The sequence below is a fragment of the Somniosus microcephalus genome, chromosome 6, assembly GCF_052327205.1.
Source record: "Somniosus microcephalus isolate GS21.2 chromosome 6, FLI_Smic_1.0, whole genome shotgun sequence".
Classification (NCBI taxonomy): Eukaryota; Metazoa; Chordata; class Chondrichthyes; order Squaliformes; family Somniosidae; genus Somniosus; species Somniosus microcephalus.
This window is the reverse complement of record NC_140992.1, coordinates 89,014,502-89,029,941: the sequence shown is the minus strand read 5'-3', so window position 1 is coordinate 89,029,941 and position 15,440 is coordinate 89,014,502. Positions and strand designations below refer to the sequence as shown.

The following is a 15,440-nucleotide window of genomic DNA, read 5'->3' as shown; positions in this document are numbered from 1 at the left end:
GTTTGGCAAGTGCAAGTTGTGTTTGACAACTAGACCTTTTCTTACATAAGCACACATACACGATTTCACCCAAGGGCTTGGTATTCAAGTAGAATGCCAAACATCGTACTAAACCATACAGTGGAAAGGTCTCGGGTTTATGTCTGATCTATGCTGAACTAGCTGATCCCATGAAGGGCAGCAATAGGGCACTGCAACTGACCTCTTGCCCCAGGCTTGGGGAGAAGGAAAAAGGGGGGGGAAGGAGGAGCCAGCATTGCCACTCCCAACCAGTGACCTCTGCAACAAAAAAAAAAGTGCTGTGCGGATGTCAGCAGAGCACAGGATCATGGTTTGTTCGGATATCCTTATATAATCAAATAACCCATCGATACGGTCAAGGTTCACAAATGAGAATTCACCATTTGGGCTACATACTGGTCAGTTCAGGGCAAAAATAAAACCATATTCCAGCATAAAGTCATCAATCATAGGAGTGGAGGGGGTAGGAAGAGAGAACAAACAAATATAAATCCAAGTTTGATCAGAGATGACATACAGCACTTATTACCTTTATTGAATCACCAGTCTCCTGCGCTTCAGTTCAAATGATGAGCAAGGTCATCGATCAAAATAACAAAAGGCTGTAGTACAACACATTATAAAGGCTTATGTTGCCCCACAGATATTTTGCTCAAACCCAATTACAGTGGATGGTTTTGGTTTTGTGAATTCCTATTTTGGTTACAATTTAAATTTATCACTACATTCAAGTCATAAAACATCGTCCCTCTTTGAGCCAAACATTGCCTGAGGAAATCAGTGTGCCCTGTCTCTGTTGTATCATCGCATTATCATAAATAAAGTGATAATAAACATTTCATCTTCATCAATGTGCATCAGCTACTGCAACCCAAGTTACTGAATCTCTGGCTACCCTTTGGTGCTGACAGTATTTATTACAATACTCGTATTTAAAAAAGGTCAGATGACAATACTACATTTTGACGGATATTAAGTCATTAAAATGAAAAACAGTCATCCCCCACCAAGATGCACAATAACATTTATTTAAAAAAGTAATGATACATAAAACATGTGAAATGAAGATCTTGCATAAATTTAAACAATATAACTTTTCAAAGCTATCGAGCATATAGACAAATATAAAATGAAATAAATGTTCATTCGCACTTAAAGTGCAAATGGGAATATATGCAGGGAATGCATTTTACCAGCAAAGCAGAAGGCTTGGTTATTGGAGCTTCCATATATTCTGTAAACATATGGGCCAACAATATCACAGGTCCCTTTGGAATAAAACCTTTTCTCTGGCAAACATGACCTACACAACCCTATTCACTAAAGCATTAGTTGTGAGCAGTCCACCTATTTTGCACCATATTAGTTAACATCCAATCCATTGTGCCATGACAAATAGTTCCAAGAAAAAAAATGTAATGTATCTTTCAGTTTTTATTTTAATTAAGCAAGGGAAAGTGGTAATCTGGGCATGATGTATGTGAAGCTCAGAATTAGCGCCTACAACTAGCCTTAAAATGGTTCATCACATCAGTGTGAGCTGTGGCTCAGTTGGTAGCACTCTTGCCTTGGAGTCAGAAGGTTGTGCGTTCAGTCCCACTCCAGGGACTTGAGCACAAAAATCTAGGCTGACACTCCAGTGCAGTGCACTGTTGGAGGTGCCGTCTTTCGGATTAGACATTAAAACAAGGCCGTCTGCTCTCTCAGGTGGACATAAAAGATCCCATGGCACTATTTCAAAGAAGAGCAGGGGAGTTATCCCCAGTGTCCTGGCCAATATCACTATCAATCAACATCACTAAAAAAAAAATCATCTGGTCATTATCACACTGCTGTTTGTGGGAGCTTGCTGTGCAAAAATTGGCTGCCGCGTTTCCCACATTACAACAGTGACTACACTTCAAAAGGTACTTCATTGTCTGTAAAGCGCTTTGGGACATCTGGTGGTTGTGAAAGGCGCTATATAAATGCAAGTCTTTCTTCGTAAACCCCTTAAATTTAAACATAATACATTTCCACTTCTTCAAATTCCAGATGTTGCACCCATGAATAAAAATGTTGTACACCGCTGGAATAGTGTTGAGCTATGTGTCCAAAAATGTACTAGCTATCATCTTTGTTTCACCTTAAAGATTTTAAAATTAATGCTGTTATATTTGGTTCATTCAGAAATTAGACCAGACAGGGGTCACATTCATTCTAATCATTTTTAACAGAGACTGACAAGCAGACCAGTAAATGACAGTGACCCTATAACAGTATCCCTTTAACAAATATTGTCAAATTCAGAAATTCATGTGTGAAGAGCGGGCTGGAGAGGATCACAGTGGGATTTTTTTTTGCAGGATCATGGGAAAATTGCTTTTTCGTTTTATGAAATTGATATGGTTGCCAGCTTGTAAAGAGAAACTGCATCATTGAACAGCTCGATGTGTACTCTGTGCTACAGTGACTATTGCCAAAATTCTATGTATTTCAACTTTGATCATCCTATTATGTTATCCAACACTGACACTATCCTTTTCAATTATACGACCCTGTTTAAGTATACATCTATACTACAACTTTAGTATCACGATGAACTGGCCTCCACTTTGCAGCAATGCTAAAGTTGTAGTATAAATTCAGAGTCTGGGCCTGACCTAATTCCAGACAGATGCAGAGAGAGATCCCCTGGAGGCTGTAGTCTCACACCATTTGGGTTTGGCATCATGTGCACTACAGCTCCAATGCATTGTCAAGCTGGGTTTAAAAAGTGCTCAAGGGGTTCCTTGTACTGTACCTTCAAACCCATCTGCAGTTAATTTAAATGTTTAGACAGTGATGTACTTAATTTTAAACCTCTTGGAGAGGTGCTCTACGCACGAGAGGGAGGTACAAAACCCGTAGTATGGCGATTAGCCTCAAACCAGTAGCCGCAATATAAAAGGCAATAGTCTCGGTAAAATGATTTGTCAGTTCACTGGAATGACAAATTATTTCACTTGACTTGTACACAAAGGTGCAAATGAGGCCATGATGTCACCAACAGCATGTGCTCTGTAAAGTTTAATGAAGGAGAAAAATTAGGAGCATTCCCTTTGAAAACAATAAGCCGCATGGAGCAGAAAATATTACATCTGCTGTAACACAAACACTCCTGCGGCAGTGAATATCGCAGCTGTGAAAATAAATTAAATTAATAGATTGTTCCATATTCCATAAAAACACAATATTGTCCCATTAAATGTTATTGTTCTATAATTCGTAGGCATTTACCGAAGATAAATATTTCAGAGTGCAAAGTACTATAAAATACTCCTTTATACTTTCACATTAATAAGACGTCCAAGATCAAATAACTTTAAAATACATTGCCACCGTTTGGACCCTAGTTTACTATATACAGACAGTGGAGTAGTTTACTGAAACTAAATACGAGCAAAGTTTGCTAATGGAAAGAGGGGAAAAGCAGAGCAAGAAAAAGAAAAAGGAAAGTCTTCCACTAATTCAGTGAGTTTAATGATGATTAGCTGAGCCACAAGATACCACGACAAAGCACAATCTATGCTGAGTTGACTGAACTCAGTTGGACCACAATAATTGGTCTCAGTACCCAATGATTAAAGGAGTTTTTTTTTTTTATAAATAAAAAAAGTCAGGGTGTAGGCTCCTCTCGAACTTGTACGTCTGGTGAGGACTCCGTTCAGATGAGAATTCCATTTCGGTTGCGATGCCCCACTATGTACCCCTCCCAAATAGTCTGCCAACACAAAATCAAAGCTTAAACATAAGCAATGAGCCACTTGGCAAAAATATTGATGGGCAACCAGCATCCATGGAACAATACTAAAACAAGGAATCAAAGTATTCAGCAGAGATGGGGAAGGAGAAAATGAACAAGAAAAAGATTTGCTTTTCAAAAACTACATATAAGGAATGGGGAGGGACGAGAAGGAAACTTGGTATAGCAAGTGCTTATATTGTTTTGATAACCAATTCCTGCCACTAAGTGGTAGCACTGTACATTGCAACTTCTATACTAAAATATTATTAGTGTATGATTTTTCCAATAGACAGTACTGGAGTGCACAATACTGCTGAGAACTGTTTGAACACATACCATGGCAGAAAATAACATGCTACTTAACAAGAAGCAGCAGGCAATACAGCAATGCATTTAAGTTTACTAGAACAATGAGCTTCAGAAAGGATCAAATGCTGATCACAGACAAACTGGCAAACGAAAGCAAGAGACAAACAAAAATTGCATTTACATAGCACCTTTAATGTAAAAAAAAAACACAAGGTGCGCCACAATTGAAAAAGATAGGCAAGAGGCACTAGGCTACGAAGGGAAAAAATTAGGAAAGGTAGCTAAAACGTTGGTCGAAAATAAGTTTTATTGGTGAAGAGAGTGCAAAGTGGAGAGGCACAAAGGTTTAGGAAGGAAGCTGCAGAGAGAAGGGTAGAAGTGGATGAAGGCTCTACCATCAATTGTGGAAGAAGAGGCACAAAGGCCAGAGTCAGCGCACCCAAGGATATGAGAGGAGATGGGAGGCGGGAGGAGGTTTCAGTCTCCCACTGGAGTTACAGCAGGAGACTGGGAGAATCCCCATGGAATTTCAGCCGCCTTACTTTAACTATTTGCTAGGCCGAGGGCAATTAAAGGTGGACAAAAAAATAAATTCTGAAGTGTTTTGAGCAATTGAACAGATTTATATTTCATTCATTGGTGGATTTTCCTCAGTCTTAAGTTACTAAGTTCTGATTTATTATGATTGAAAGGATTTTGGAAACAAAAGCATTGAGTAATTGTATTGGCAAATTTTTGACATGCCTCAAATTATTGAGTTTCATTTGTTTCTGGTTACATTTCACATTTGTAAATCAATTTGCATATAACTGGCCAATGCCAAGCATGCAAGTACAACACAGGTAATACGATGCTTTACTTGCAATGGATGGGAACATTGTGTGTGTTTGGCAAGCTTATACGCAAATTAATCTAATCAAGTTAGTTTTTAAATGAAGAGATAAACTGCAAAGCACACTTGAAAGAATTGTTAAAAAATAATACATTTATAAAATAGAAAAGAGTGCTTGCTTGGCCCACTTCAAGAGCCAATACGTACCACACAGATTTTAGCACATTTGCTGCAATTTTTATCCATGTATGCTTATGAAACTTAACTCAATTGAAACAAAAATAGAAGTCACTATAGACCTCCAGACAGCATAGTCACTAGCACATAAGAGAATCATTCGTCAATATAGAAATGAATGAGGATTCAAAGAAAAAGCTATCACTTCAAATGCTTTGCTGTTCCTTACATGTCTATACTTCCAACTTTTGCCCAGATCACCTGCTAAGGCAGTTAAACCTATACTATGGAAAAGTTAATAGCTTTTACGCCCAGTACAGCTGGTTATGGCATGCATTATAAAAGTAGCTAAAAATCAGAACTCTGAGAAATTGGTTGTCAAGAAGTCACATCAATACCTAGAAAGTAGACTTCCAGATATGGCTGCAGAACTTTATAAAAACGATGTAGCAACACACAGCTGATGTAGAAATTGATTTAGTCACACAACTACTTAGACTGTTTAACCACGCTATGTTTATCTCAATCGGAACTCTCCTTAATCTAGCAAACACTCATTTTTCAGTTTACACAAATAATTTCTGTTGTTTAAATAGTTGAGTCACTTTATCTTGACCCAATCTCCAACAGTATTTCCACTATGGATACATCTATGATTAGGGCATGCAATATTTCACAGATTTCTATGATTTACTACCAGACTACCACAAGTTTGCATAAAAAGCCCTGGAAGCAATGAATGTGATGGCTTCGGAGTGGATTTGAGTGACAATAAATCACCATCATCCATGATATGTGAAAACCTAGGCCCAAATATGTTTTAAGTTACAAAATCAACAGGAACCACAAAAAGTTATTTGCTCCAGGGACAGGGCGATATTCATCCCAACCAGATAACAGTGTGCGCCTTGCTTTCATAAAGACTTCAATTTTTAAACTGCCAGCAAAATGATGTTGGAAAATTGTTAGCATGGTGGTATACTCTGGAATAAATGAAATGCTTTTTATAGTAAAAAAAAATTAAATGCATAAATATGTTAGCTTCAAGAGTTCAGAAGAGCACCTGATGATTTTTTTCCTCACTAGCACAGGAGCAGAGGCCAATTGCACTGTTCCATCATTGTTCCCAGTTGAGCTCAGCCAGCATAGTTCAAGGGTCAAACTCAGGGCATTCCTAGTTAGTTTGAGGCTCAGTTAATCACTGGATAAACTTGCTGAGCCATTGGGAAGCCTCCGAACATGGGTTTAAACTGTGAATGTGGTTAGTTCCATCTAAAGCTCCCTTGATCTAACAGGCTACAAATTTCCCTTTGTATGTCAAGGCAATTCTGCTGATGTCTGTAGTGATTTCTCAGTCTCCCTGGCAACAGAGTCCAATGTGGCACTCAGATTTTAAACGTTAATACCTTCAACTCATCTTCCATAGTCTACTAACAGCAGTGAATCCCAAACCAAATTTGCTTCCAGAGTGCATTCACACAAATAGCTGTAACTGCCACAAAACAAATGTTGTCCCTCTTCTGCTTTAAAAATGGTCTTCATCAATCACTATTATTTAGGATGAAGAGAGTATATGTTGCAAGTTGTTTATATTAATGATACAAGAACTGCTTGGCAGGCTTACCTTCCACAAACAAGCTACGTGTAACTCATTTATTTCATGCTTACATGTACAAAAAAGGTGCAAGTTTTGTGTAACAAGCTCACAAAACTTGGGTCACAATTAGAGAAATCAAACTACTAGCAAGACACCTGCCACTAGAATGGAGACATTGATTTTAGTAACTATTGCTTTAATAAGGCTTGCCAGTTCTTTAAAACCACAATGGGGTCGAAATTAGTCTGGGCCCATTGAGAGGGAGCAAGAGGCCAGAGGATCGATAGAAACTGGTCCACATCAGCATACACAGGGCACACTCACTGGCAGCTGTCCTCAGGCAAGTCCCAGATGGGGGTTTTGAGCAGATTGCAACTCCTGTGGAATCAGGGGAGCACTCCTGCTCCTCAGGAAGGCGTTTGTGAAAAGACTAAAAGCTTGGTCAAAGAGTGTCTTTAAAAGCCTCCTTTTAAAACCGGAAAGGTGGAGAAGCAGAGACATTTAGGGAGAGAATTCCAGAGCTTAGGGCCGAGGGGGCTGAAAGCACAGCTGCCAATGGTGGGCCAAAGGGTGTGGGGTTGCACAAGAGGCCAGAGTTGGAGGGACACAGAGTTCTCAGAGGGTTAGAGGCTGGCGATGGTTACAGAAATAGATCTGATGATGGCATTTAAATACAAAGATAAGAATTTTAAGATTTAAGAGGAACAGATTGGGTAGACAGAGAGAAACTATTTCCGATGGTTGGGAGTCATGGACATGGTCTAAAAATTAGAGCCAGACCTTTCAGGAGTGAAACATCAACTTGTTTTTATATAGCACCTTTAACATATAATATTCCTTGGGATGTTTTGCCAAGACAAAAAATTTGACACCGAGCCATACAAGGAGAAATTAGGGCAGATGACCAAAAGCTTGGTCGAAGAAGTAGGTTTTAAGGAGCATCTTAAAAGGAGGAAAGAGAGGTAGAGAGGCGGAGAGGTTTAGGCAAGGAAATCCAGAGCTTAGGCCTGGGCAACAGAAGCCACGGCGGAAACACTTCTACACACAAAGGGTGGGAGAAGTTTGGAACTCTCTTCTGCAAACAGCAATTGATGCTAGGTCAATTGTTAATTTTAAATCTGAGATTGATAGATTTGTTTTAACCAAAGATATTAAGGGATATGGAGTTAGGTCGCAGACCAGCCATGATCTCATTGAAAGGTGGAACAGGCGCGAGGGGCTAAATGGCCTCCTCCTGTTCCTATAATTTGAGGTGCGATGGACCGAGAGCCAATGTAGATGAACAATTACAGGATAATGGGTGACTGGGACTTATTGAGGATCAGGATATGGGCAGCAGAGTTTTGGATGAGCTGGTTTATAGAGGGTGGAAGATAGCATTGAAAATAGTTTAGGAGCAAACAAAGGAATGAATTTGGCAGCAGCAGATGGGTTGGGGCAGGGGTGGAGACATGCGACGTTATGGAGATGGAAGTAGACAGTCTTTATGATGGAGAGGATAGGGAGTCAAAAAGGACACTAAGGTTGCAACAGTTGGCCTCATCTTGAGACAATGGCTGGGAAGGGAAAATGAATCAGTTTGCAAGGGTTTGGAGTTTGTGGCTGGGGCTGAAGACAATGGCATTGGTCTTTCCAATGTTTTACTGATAGAAATTGCGGCTCATTCAGAACTGGATGGCAGACAAGCAGGCTGATAACACTGAGGCACTGGAGTGGTTGAGGTGATGGAGATGTATGCTGATGGCACCCAGCTCTACATGTGGAACCTGATGCCAAGTCATCAGATAATGTTGCCATGGTGCAACTTGTAGATAAGGAAGAGGAGGGACACAAGCATAGACTCTTGGGATACTAGAGGAATAATAATAATCAACTTTATTGTCATTGTTAGTGCACAAGTGCAGTACAACGAAATGTAGGCTTGCGGCTCCCGAGAGTGTACATTTTGATTAAGACATTTAACATTCAACATTCATTTGGCTTGTAATACATAAACAAACATAAGAAAGTGCATTGGCAGATGTGCAGGCTTTAGAGTTTATTTGTAGAGTTCAGTAGGAGGACAGCCCTGGGAAAGAAGCAGGGGTGCAGGGGTGGGAAGAGGAGCTATGCTCTGGCTACAGTTGAATAGGTTAAGAATGGAACCAAGCAAGGCCAGTCACACTCAGCTGGACAAAAGAGGCATTGGAAGAAGATGAGGTGGTGGAGGTGGAAAAGGAGGGATAGTGCACCACAATCACAGGAGAGGTCACTGATTAGGGCCATTCGAGTGCTGTGGCAAGGGTGAAAACCCGATTTAAAAACAAAGATGGGCACGTTCAAGGACTTGGGAGGGGAAAGGGAGGTTGGAGATGGGAGGGTCGGGTGTAAGGACAGAGGGGTCGAGGGCGTGGTTTTTGAGGCGAGGGTGATGACAGCAGTTTCGCAAGGGAGGGGGAACAGTAGCTGAGGAAAGGGAACCATTTACATTTAGTATGGTGGGGGGTGGGAATAGGTAAAATTGTTAGAAATGCTCTCAACTTACATACATTATAATATTGCCCTAAAATGCTCAATTTACATACAGCATTTTTATATTGCCTAGAAAATAAATCGTCTGTGCTTTCAAATTACGAAGTGTTTAGCAATTTCCAGTGATCCTTGAATTGACAGTGCATTATGTCACAGCTACAAATATCCACAGCTTACAACTTCAGTAACAAACTGAAGCGATTTTGCATTTAAAACAGACTTCTCCATCAATATGGTTTACTGCTGAGATTTAAAATCCTCATCCTGAAATCACGCTGATAATCCTTCTTGCAGTGGATTCAAGCTGATCAAGAAACTTCAAAGTAAAGTAAAACGCTATTCCTGATCGCCCCCCCCAAGGGGAAAAAAAGTTTTTATTCTTAGAATTAAACCAGGTCATAAGCAGTTCTTGCAGCTCACCCGATGGTTCAGGGAAGTGGCGGCACTGAACGATACAGACTCGATTCCACATCCAGTCTCAAGTACTGTAGGTGGCGAGTTAACTCATCTCAGCCACGGCAACAGCGTGGACACTGAAACTGGCCTCAGTGCCTGCAATTTTTTTTTTTTTTGGGGGGGGGGGGGGCGAGACGGGGTGTATTCAACAGGAAGACAGTCAAGTTCTTTCAGTTGATCGTTATCTAATGACCCCCTGCTACTCGTAGGGACATCAGGCAAATAATGCCCGTCATTGTCTCTGCCGATGAAGAATGGCCACTTGAGCAAAGTTGGGGGAGAGCTGCCATTGTGAGTCAAATTGTATCCAGAACAAGTCATTGCCGGGGAAGAGAAAGAAAAGTCAACATAGAAGCTGCTCTGCCAGTCACAAGTTTGTAACGAAGTTTGATTAACCTTTCTTCTCTTTTTCCGCGGCCATCCCACATCATCACCACCAGGGTGAGGAGCAATACCCAGTCGGTCCATCTATGGTTTGCACAACATCAAAACAGAATCATCGTTCGACTTTAAGCATGAGCGTAATCTTCATTGCAGTGCTCCTGACGGGCAGTAGTTAATGATTGCAAATATGATTTTCTTTAGAAACTGGCACCCACAATATTTAATTGGGGAATCAAGGCGACTATATAAAAAGTGTTTAAATCTTGCATTACTCTAGCAGTTTTGAATCATGTAAAAATAGTTCATCCGAAAAAGAAAATACACTGCATTCGGTTTCATTATTGGAGTGCTGTTTACAACTTGCTACATTTCGGATGTTTTGTAACAGACTCGACTTTTACCAATTGCTTGCAGAGGTAGCGTAAACCCAATGAAGTACTGCATCCCGTTGTATCTAATACAACATTGTATCAAGCTGCACAAGATTTTTTTAAATCGAGACTATTTTCAGAAACTCTTATATTTTAATAGTTTACTTGTCATAATGAGCTGGAAATGCGGACATAGAAACGTGGTGGGGGAAGGGAAGGAAATATTACCATTAGAAGTCTGCAGGGGTCCAGATAGCTGGATCGATTCATTTGAATGTAAATATCCAACGTGTCTCGGGAGTTTCTCATCCAGCAGCTGCTGCTGGCGCCCGGCCAGCTCCCTGGGTGACCCCAGCACCAGTTGAACCCCCTTCACTTAACGGCTCTTAGAATCAGAGTTGTACAGCACAGAAAGAGGCCCTTCGGCCCATCGTGTCCACGCCGGCCATCAAGCCCTATCTATTCTAATCCCATTTTCCAGCACTTGGTCCGTAGCCTTGTATGCTATGGCGTTTCAAGTGCTCATCTAAACGCTTTTTGAATGTTGCGGGTTCCTGCCTCTACCACCCTTTCAGGCGGCGAGTTCCAGATTCCAACCTCCCTCCCCAGTCTAACTCTTCGGGGGCTTAACCCCTCACCAGTCTAGCTCTTCAAAGATAAAACCAGCGCATCCCACTGACTGCAAGCTGTCCTTCAGATACCAGGATCCAGACTTCTACCCGCCAGACAAACTGGAAAGGGCTGAGACAAAGCTCCTTAATACCTCCTGGTAATAAATCAGTTAATCGCTCAAAGAATACATTCAAATGGGGTTTCCCTCTTCACTCAAACATGTCAGGAATGTAAAAGAATAACATTTCATTGATGGAAAGGACCCAGAATTTTCCTAACATGCATTTTTAGGCATTAAAATCCACAAGCCGGAGACATTTCCCCGTAAAAGGAAAGTCGAATACATTTTCTAGTAACTAAAAAGTAATACATAATAAAATTAAGGCACTAATATTTTTAAAATAAAAAATGTGCAATCCATTTCCAGTGTGTTACTCACCGGGCAGGAGTCCGAGGGCAATGTGAGGTGCTGGCACTCAACTGATTGCTTGCTTTTCTAAACAAAATCTTCCCCGCCTCTTGAATGTTTTATTTAAAGTGAACTTTGCGGCACGGTTGCCCGCTGGTAACCCCTGCTCCCCCGTCTACTGCCAGCTCCTGCTCCCCGTCTACTGCCAGCTCCTGCTCCCCGTCTAGTGCCAGCTCCTGCTCCCCGTCTAGTGCCAGCTCCTGCTCCCCGTCTAGTGCCAGCTCCTGCTCCCCGGGCTCCCTGTCTAGTGCCAGCTCCTGCTCCCCGGGCTCCCTGTCTAGTGCCAGCTCCTGCTCCCCGGGCTCCCTGTCTAGTGCCAGCTCCTGCTCCCCGGGCTCCCTGTCTAGTGCCAGCTCCTGCTCCCCGGGCTCCCTGTCTAGTGCCAGCTCCTGCTCCCCGGGCTCCCTGTCTAGTGCCAGCTCCTGCTCCCCGGGCTCCCTGTCTAGTGCCAGCTCCTGCTCCCCGGGCTCCCTGTCTAGTGCCAGCTCCTGCTCCCCGGGCTCCCTGTCTAGTGCCAGCTCCTGCTCCCCGGGCTCCCTGTCTAGTGCCAGCTCCTGCTCCCCGGGCTCCCCGGGCTCCCTGTCTAGTGCCAGCTCCTGCTCCCCGGGCTCCTTGTCTATTGCCAGCTCCTGGGCTCCTTGTCTATTGCCAGCTCCTGCTCCCCTTGTCTATTGCCAGCTCCTGCTCCCCTTGTCTATTGCCAGCTCCTGCTCCCCTTGTCTATTGCCAGCTCCTGCTCCCGGGCTCCCTGTCTACTGCCAGCTCCTGCTCCCTGTCTACTGCCAGCTCCTGCTCCCTGTCTACTGCCAGCTCCTGCTCCCTGTCTACTGCCAGCTCCTGCTCCCTGTCTACTGCCAGCTCCTGCTCCCTGTCTACTGCCAGCTCCTGCTCCCTGTCTACTGCCAGCTCCTGCTCCCTGTCTACTGCCAGCTCCTGCTCCCTGTCTACTGCCAGCTCCTGCTCCCTGTCTACTGCCAGCTCCTGCTCCCTGTCTACTGCCAGCTCCTGCTCCCTGTCTACTGCCAGCTCCTGCTCCCTGTCTACTGCCAGCTCCTGCTCCCTGTCTACTGCCAGCTCCTGCTCCCTGTCTACTGCCAGCTCCTGCTCCCTGTCTACTGCCAGCTCCTGCTCCCTGTCTACTGCCAGCTCCTGCTCCCTGTCTACTGCCAGCTCCTGCTCCCCGGACTCCCTGTCTACTGCCAGCTCCTGCTACCCGGACTCCCTTTCTACTGCCAGCTCCTGCTCCCTGGACTCCCTTTCTACTGCCAGCTCCTGCTCCCTGAACTCCCTGTCTATTGCCAGCTACTGCTCCCCGGGCTCTCTGTCTATTGCCAACTCCTGCTCCCTGGGGTCCTTCCTCTTGCTCCCGTTCCCCAGGCTCGCTCGCTGCTCCCCGGGTCCTTACTCCCCGGGCTCGCTCGCTGCACCCCGAGTCCCTGCTCCCCGGGCTCGCTCGCTGCTCCCCGGGTCCTTACTCCCCGGGCTCGCTCGCTCGCTGCTCCCCGGGTCCCTACTCCCCGGACTCGCTCGCTGCTCCCCGGGTCCCTACTCCCCGGGCTCGCTCGCTGCTCCCCGGGTCCCTACTCCCCGGACTCGCTCGCTGCTCCCCGGGTCCCTACTCCCCGGAATCGTTCGCTCGCTGCTCCCCGGGTCCCTACTCCCCGGAATCGCTCGCTGCTCCCCGGGTCCCTACTCCCCGAACGAGCTCGCTCGCTGCTCCCCGGTTCCCTGCTCCCCGGACTCGCCCGCTGCTCCCCGGGTTTCGGGACAAAGCGCCTCGCGCCCACAGCAGATTGCCAGATGGACACGGTGCGCGCACGCGGCGCCTTCTAACCTGCAATGGACACCCTTTGGGTGGCTTTTTGTTTCGCTGCTCCGCCGCCGAGCTGCTGTCGTTATTGATCCAGCCATTCATTCATGCCTCGAGATAAAGCTGATTGGATATTGCAAACTGGCAGATCGTGGTCATTTCAGCCGGATGGGGCATCCCGGTGTCCTAACGCCGGTCAGCTTACAGCAGTCCTTGTAAATGGAGCGCAGACTGTGACCCCCTAGAGGATAGCAGCTATGGTCGCACATTCCTAAAGGCTCGTTTGAATGTTATATGCATGGGTGTTCTTTAAACACTCATGAAGCTCAAGGGACAGCACCTCGTTTTTCCGTTTGGAACTTTACAGCCTTCTAACAACTTTAGATCATAGAGATTTCCTCCCTGGCTCTGTACTTGAGTCTAAACTGTTAAATCTCTAACTTTTTCCAGGTCTGATGGAAGGTCATGGACCTGCTAGGTTAACTCTGTTTCTCTCTCCGCAGATGCTACCTGACTTGCTGTGTGTGTTCAGCATTTTCTGTTTTTATTTCAGAATTCCAGCATTTGCAGTGTTTTGCTTTTGTTCTTTAAGCATTTGACTTACACAGAAAGACTTGCAGTTATATAGTGTCTTTCACGACCACCGGACATCCCAAAGCTTTACAGCCAATGAAGTACTTTTTGAAGTGTAGTCACTGTTGTAATGTAGGAAATGCAGCAGCCAGTTTGCGCACAGTAAGCTCCCACAAACAGCAATATTGTAGGAGTCTGTGCACTCCTAACAAAAACACTGTGAACTAAACTGGTAGTTAACAAACTTAGTTTAATGCACTGAAAGTATTACAAAACAAAAACGCAGGAGAAACTCCAAACAGGTCTGTACACTAGCTCACCCCACAAGGACCAACTGGAAACGCCCTCCAACCCTGACGTCATGACGTCATCATGTTTCCCGTCGTTGGGAACGTCACGTGACCCACGTGATGACGTCATCGCGTCAGATCACGATTTTATCGATCCCACGCTGTTTAAACAGGGCAAACATTAAAAGGTAACAATAATGATTAAAGACAATTGTACAAGTTACTGTGAGAGTCTCTTTGGTGGCTTTGCCACAATATGATAATGACCAGATCATCTGTTTTTGTGATGCTGATTGAGGGATATAATATTGGTCAGGACATCAGGGATAACTCTCCTCCTCTTCAAAATAGTGCCATGGGATCTTTTACATCCATCTGATGAGAGTAGATGGGGCTTCGGTTTAATGTCTCATGTGAAAGACAGCAACTCCGACAGTACAGCACTCCCTCAGCAATGCACTGGAGTTTTAGCTTAAATTTACTGTGCTCAAGTTGCTGGAGTGGGACTTGAACCCACAACTTTTTTGATTCAAGAGAGGCACAAGTACTACCACTGAGCCACAGCTGAAGCAGGTATTACACCAAAGTACATCAAAAGCATAGGGTTCCAACACATCAGTATCAACTGAATGCATTAACCCCATTATTAAAGTGCCAAAAATAGTGCTGGTAACGAATTTCACATCACCCGTGCTAAATTTTTTCTAGTCAGGTGCCCACCAACGGAAGTTTGTTTTTATTCTAAAGCAAATTTGGTGAGGATAACTTTTTGCGTCTCTTTTATTTTGATGCAAAAATTTGATTTTGTCTGCTTTTTTGCCTGTTTGCATTTTTTCCAGACCCCCTCCTACCTTTTAAAATAATTCATTTGACCATTTCAGGTATGTTATATTTCCTTACACAAGCATACCCTGTATGTAAATTCAATTTCCTTCCACCTCAATAATCCTGTGTCAGCACATTTGCATCTGAGTCAGAAGGTAATGGGTTTAAGTCCCACTCTAGAGACTTGAGCACAAAAATCTAGGCTGACGCACTAGTGCAGTACTGAGGGAGTGCTGCACTGTCGAAGGTGCCGTCTTTCAGATGAGACATTAAAATGAGGCCCCGTCTGCTCTCTCAGGTGGATGTAAATGATCCCATGGCACTATTTTGAAGAAGAGCAGGGGCGTTGTCCCTGATGACCTGGCCAATATTTATCCCTCAATTAACATCACAAAAAAAATACAGATTATCACATTGCTATATGTGGGAGCTTGCTG

At 44.0% G+C, this 15,440-nt stretch overlaps 1 protein-coding gene across 3 annotated transcripts in view; it reads right to left on the bottom strand.

Annotated features, from left to right (window-relative positions):
- The window catches only part of LOC147115866 (SPRY domain-containing SOCS box protein 1-like), a 195,639-nt gene extending 181,434 nt beyond the window's left edge, over positions 1 to 14,205 (bottom strand). The window contains exon 1 of one of the 3 annotated variants that reach the window (XM_085990510.1): positions 13,920 to 14,205. The gene's annotated coding sequence lies outside the window, so the exon portion shown is untranslated. The other 2 variants (XM_085990506.1, XM_085990507.1) reach the window with 2 other exon arrangements.
- Between the last annotated feature and the right edge of the window lie 1,235 nt (positions 14,206 to 15,440).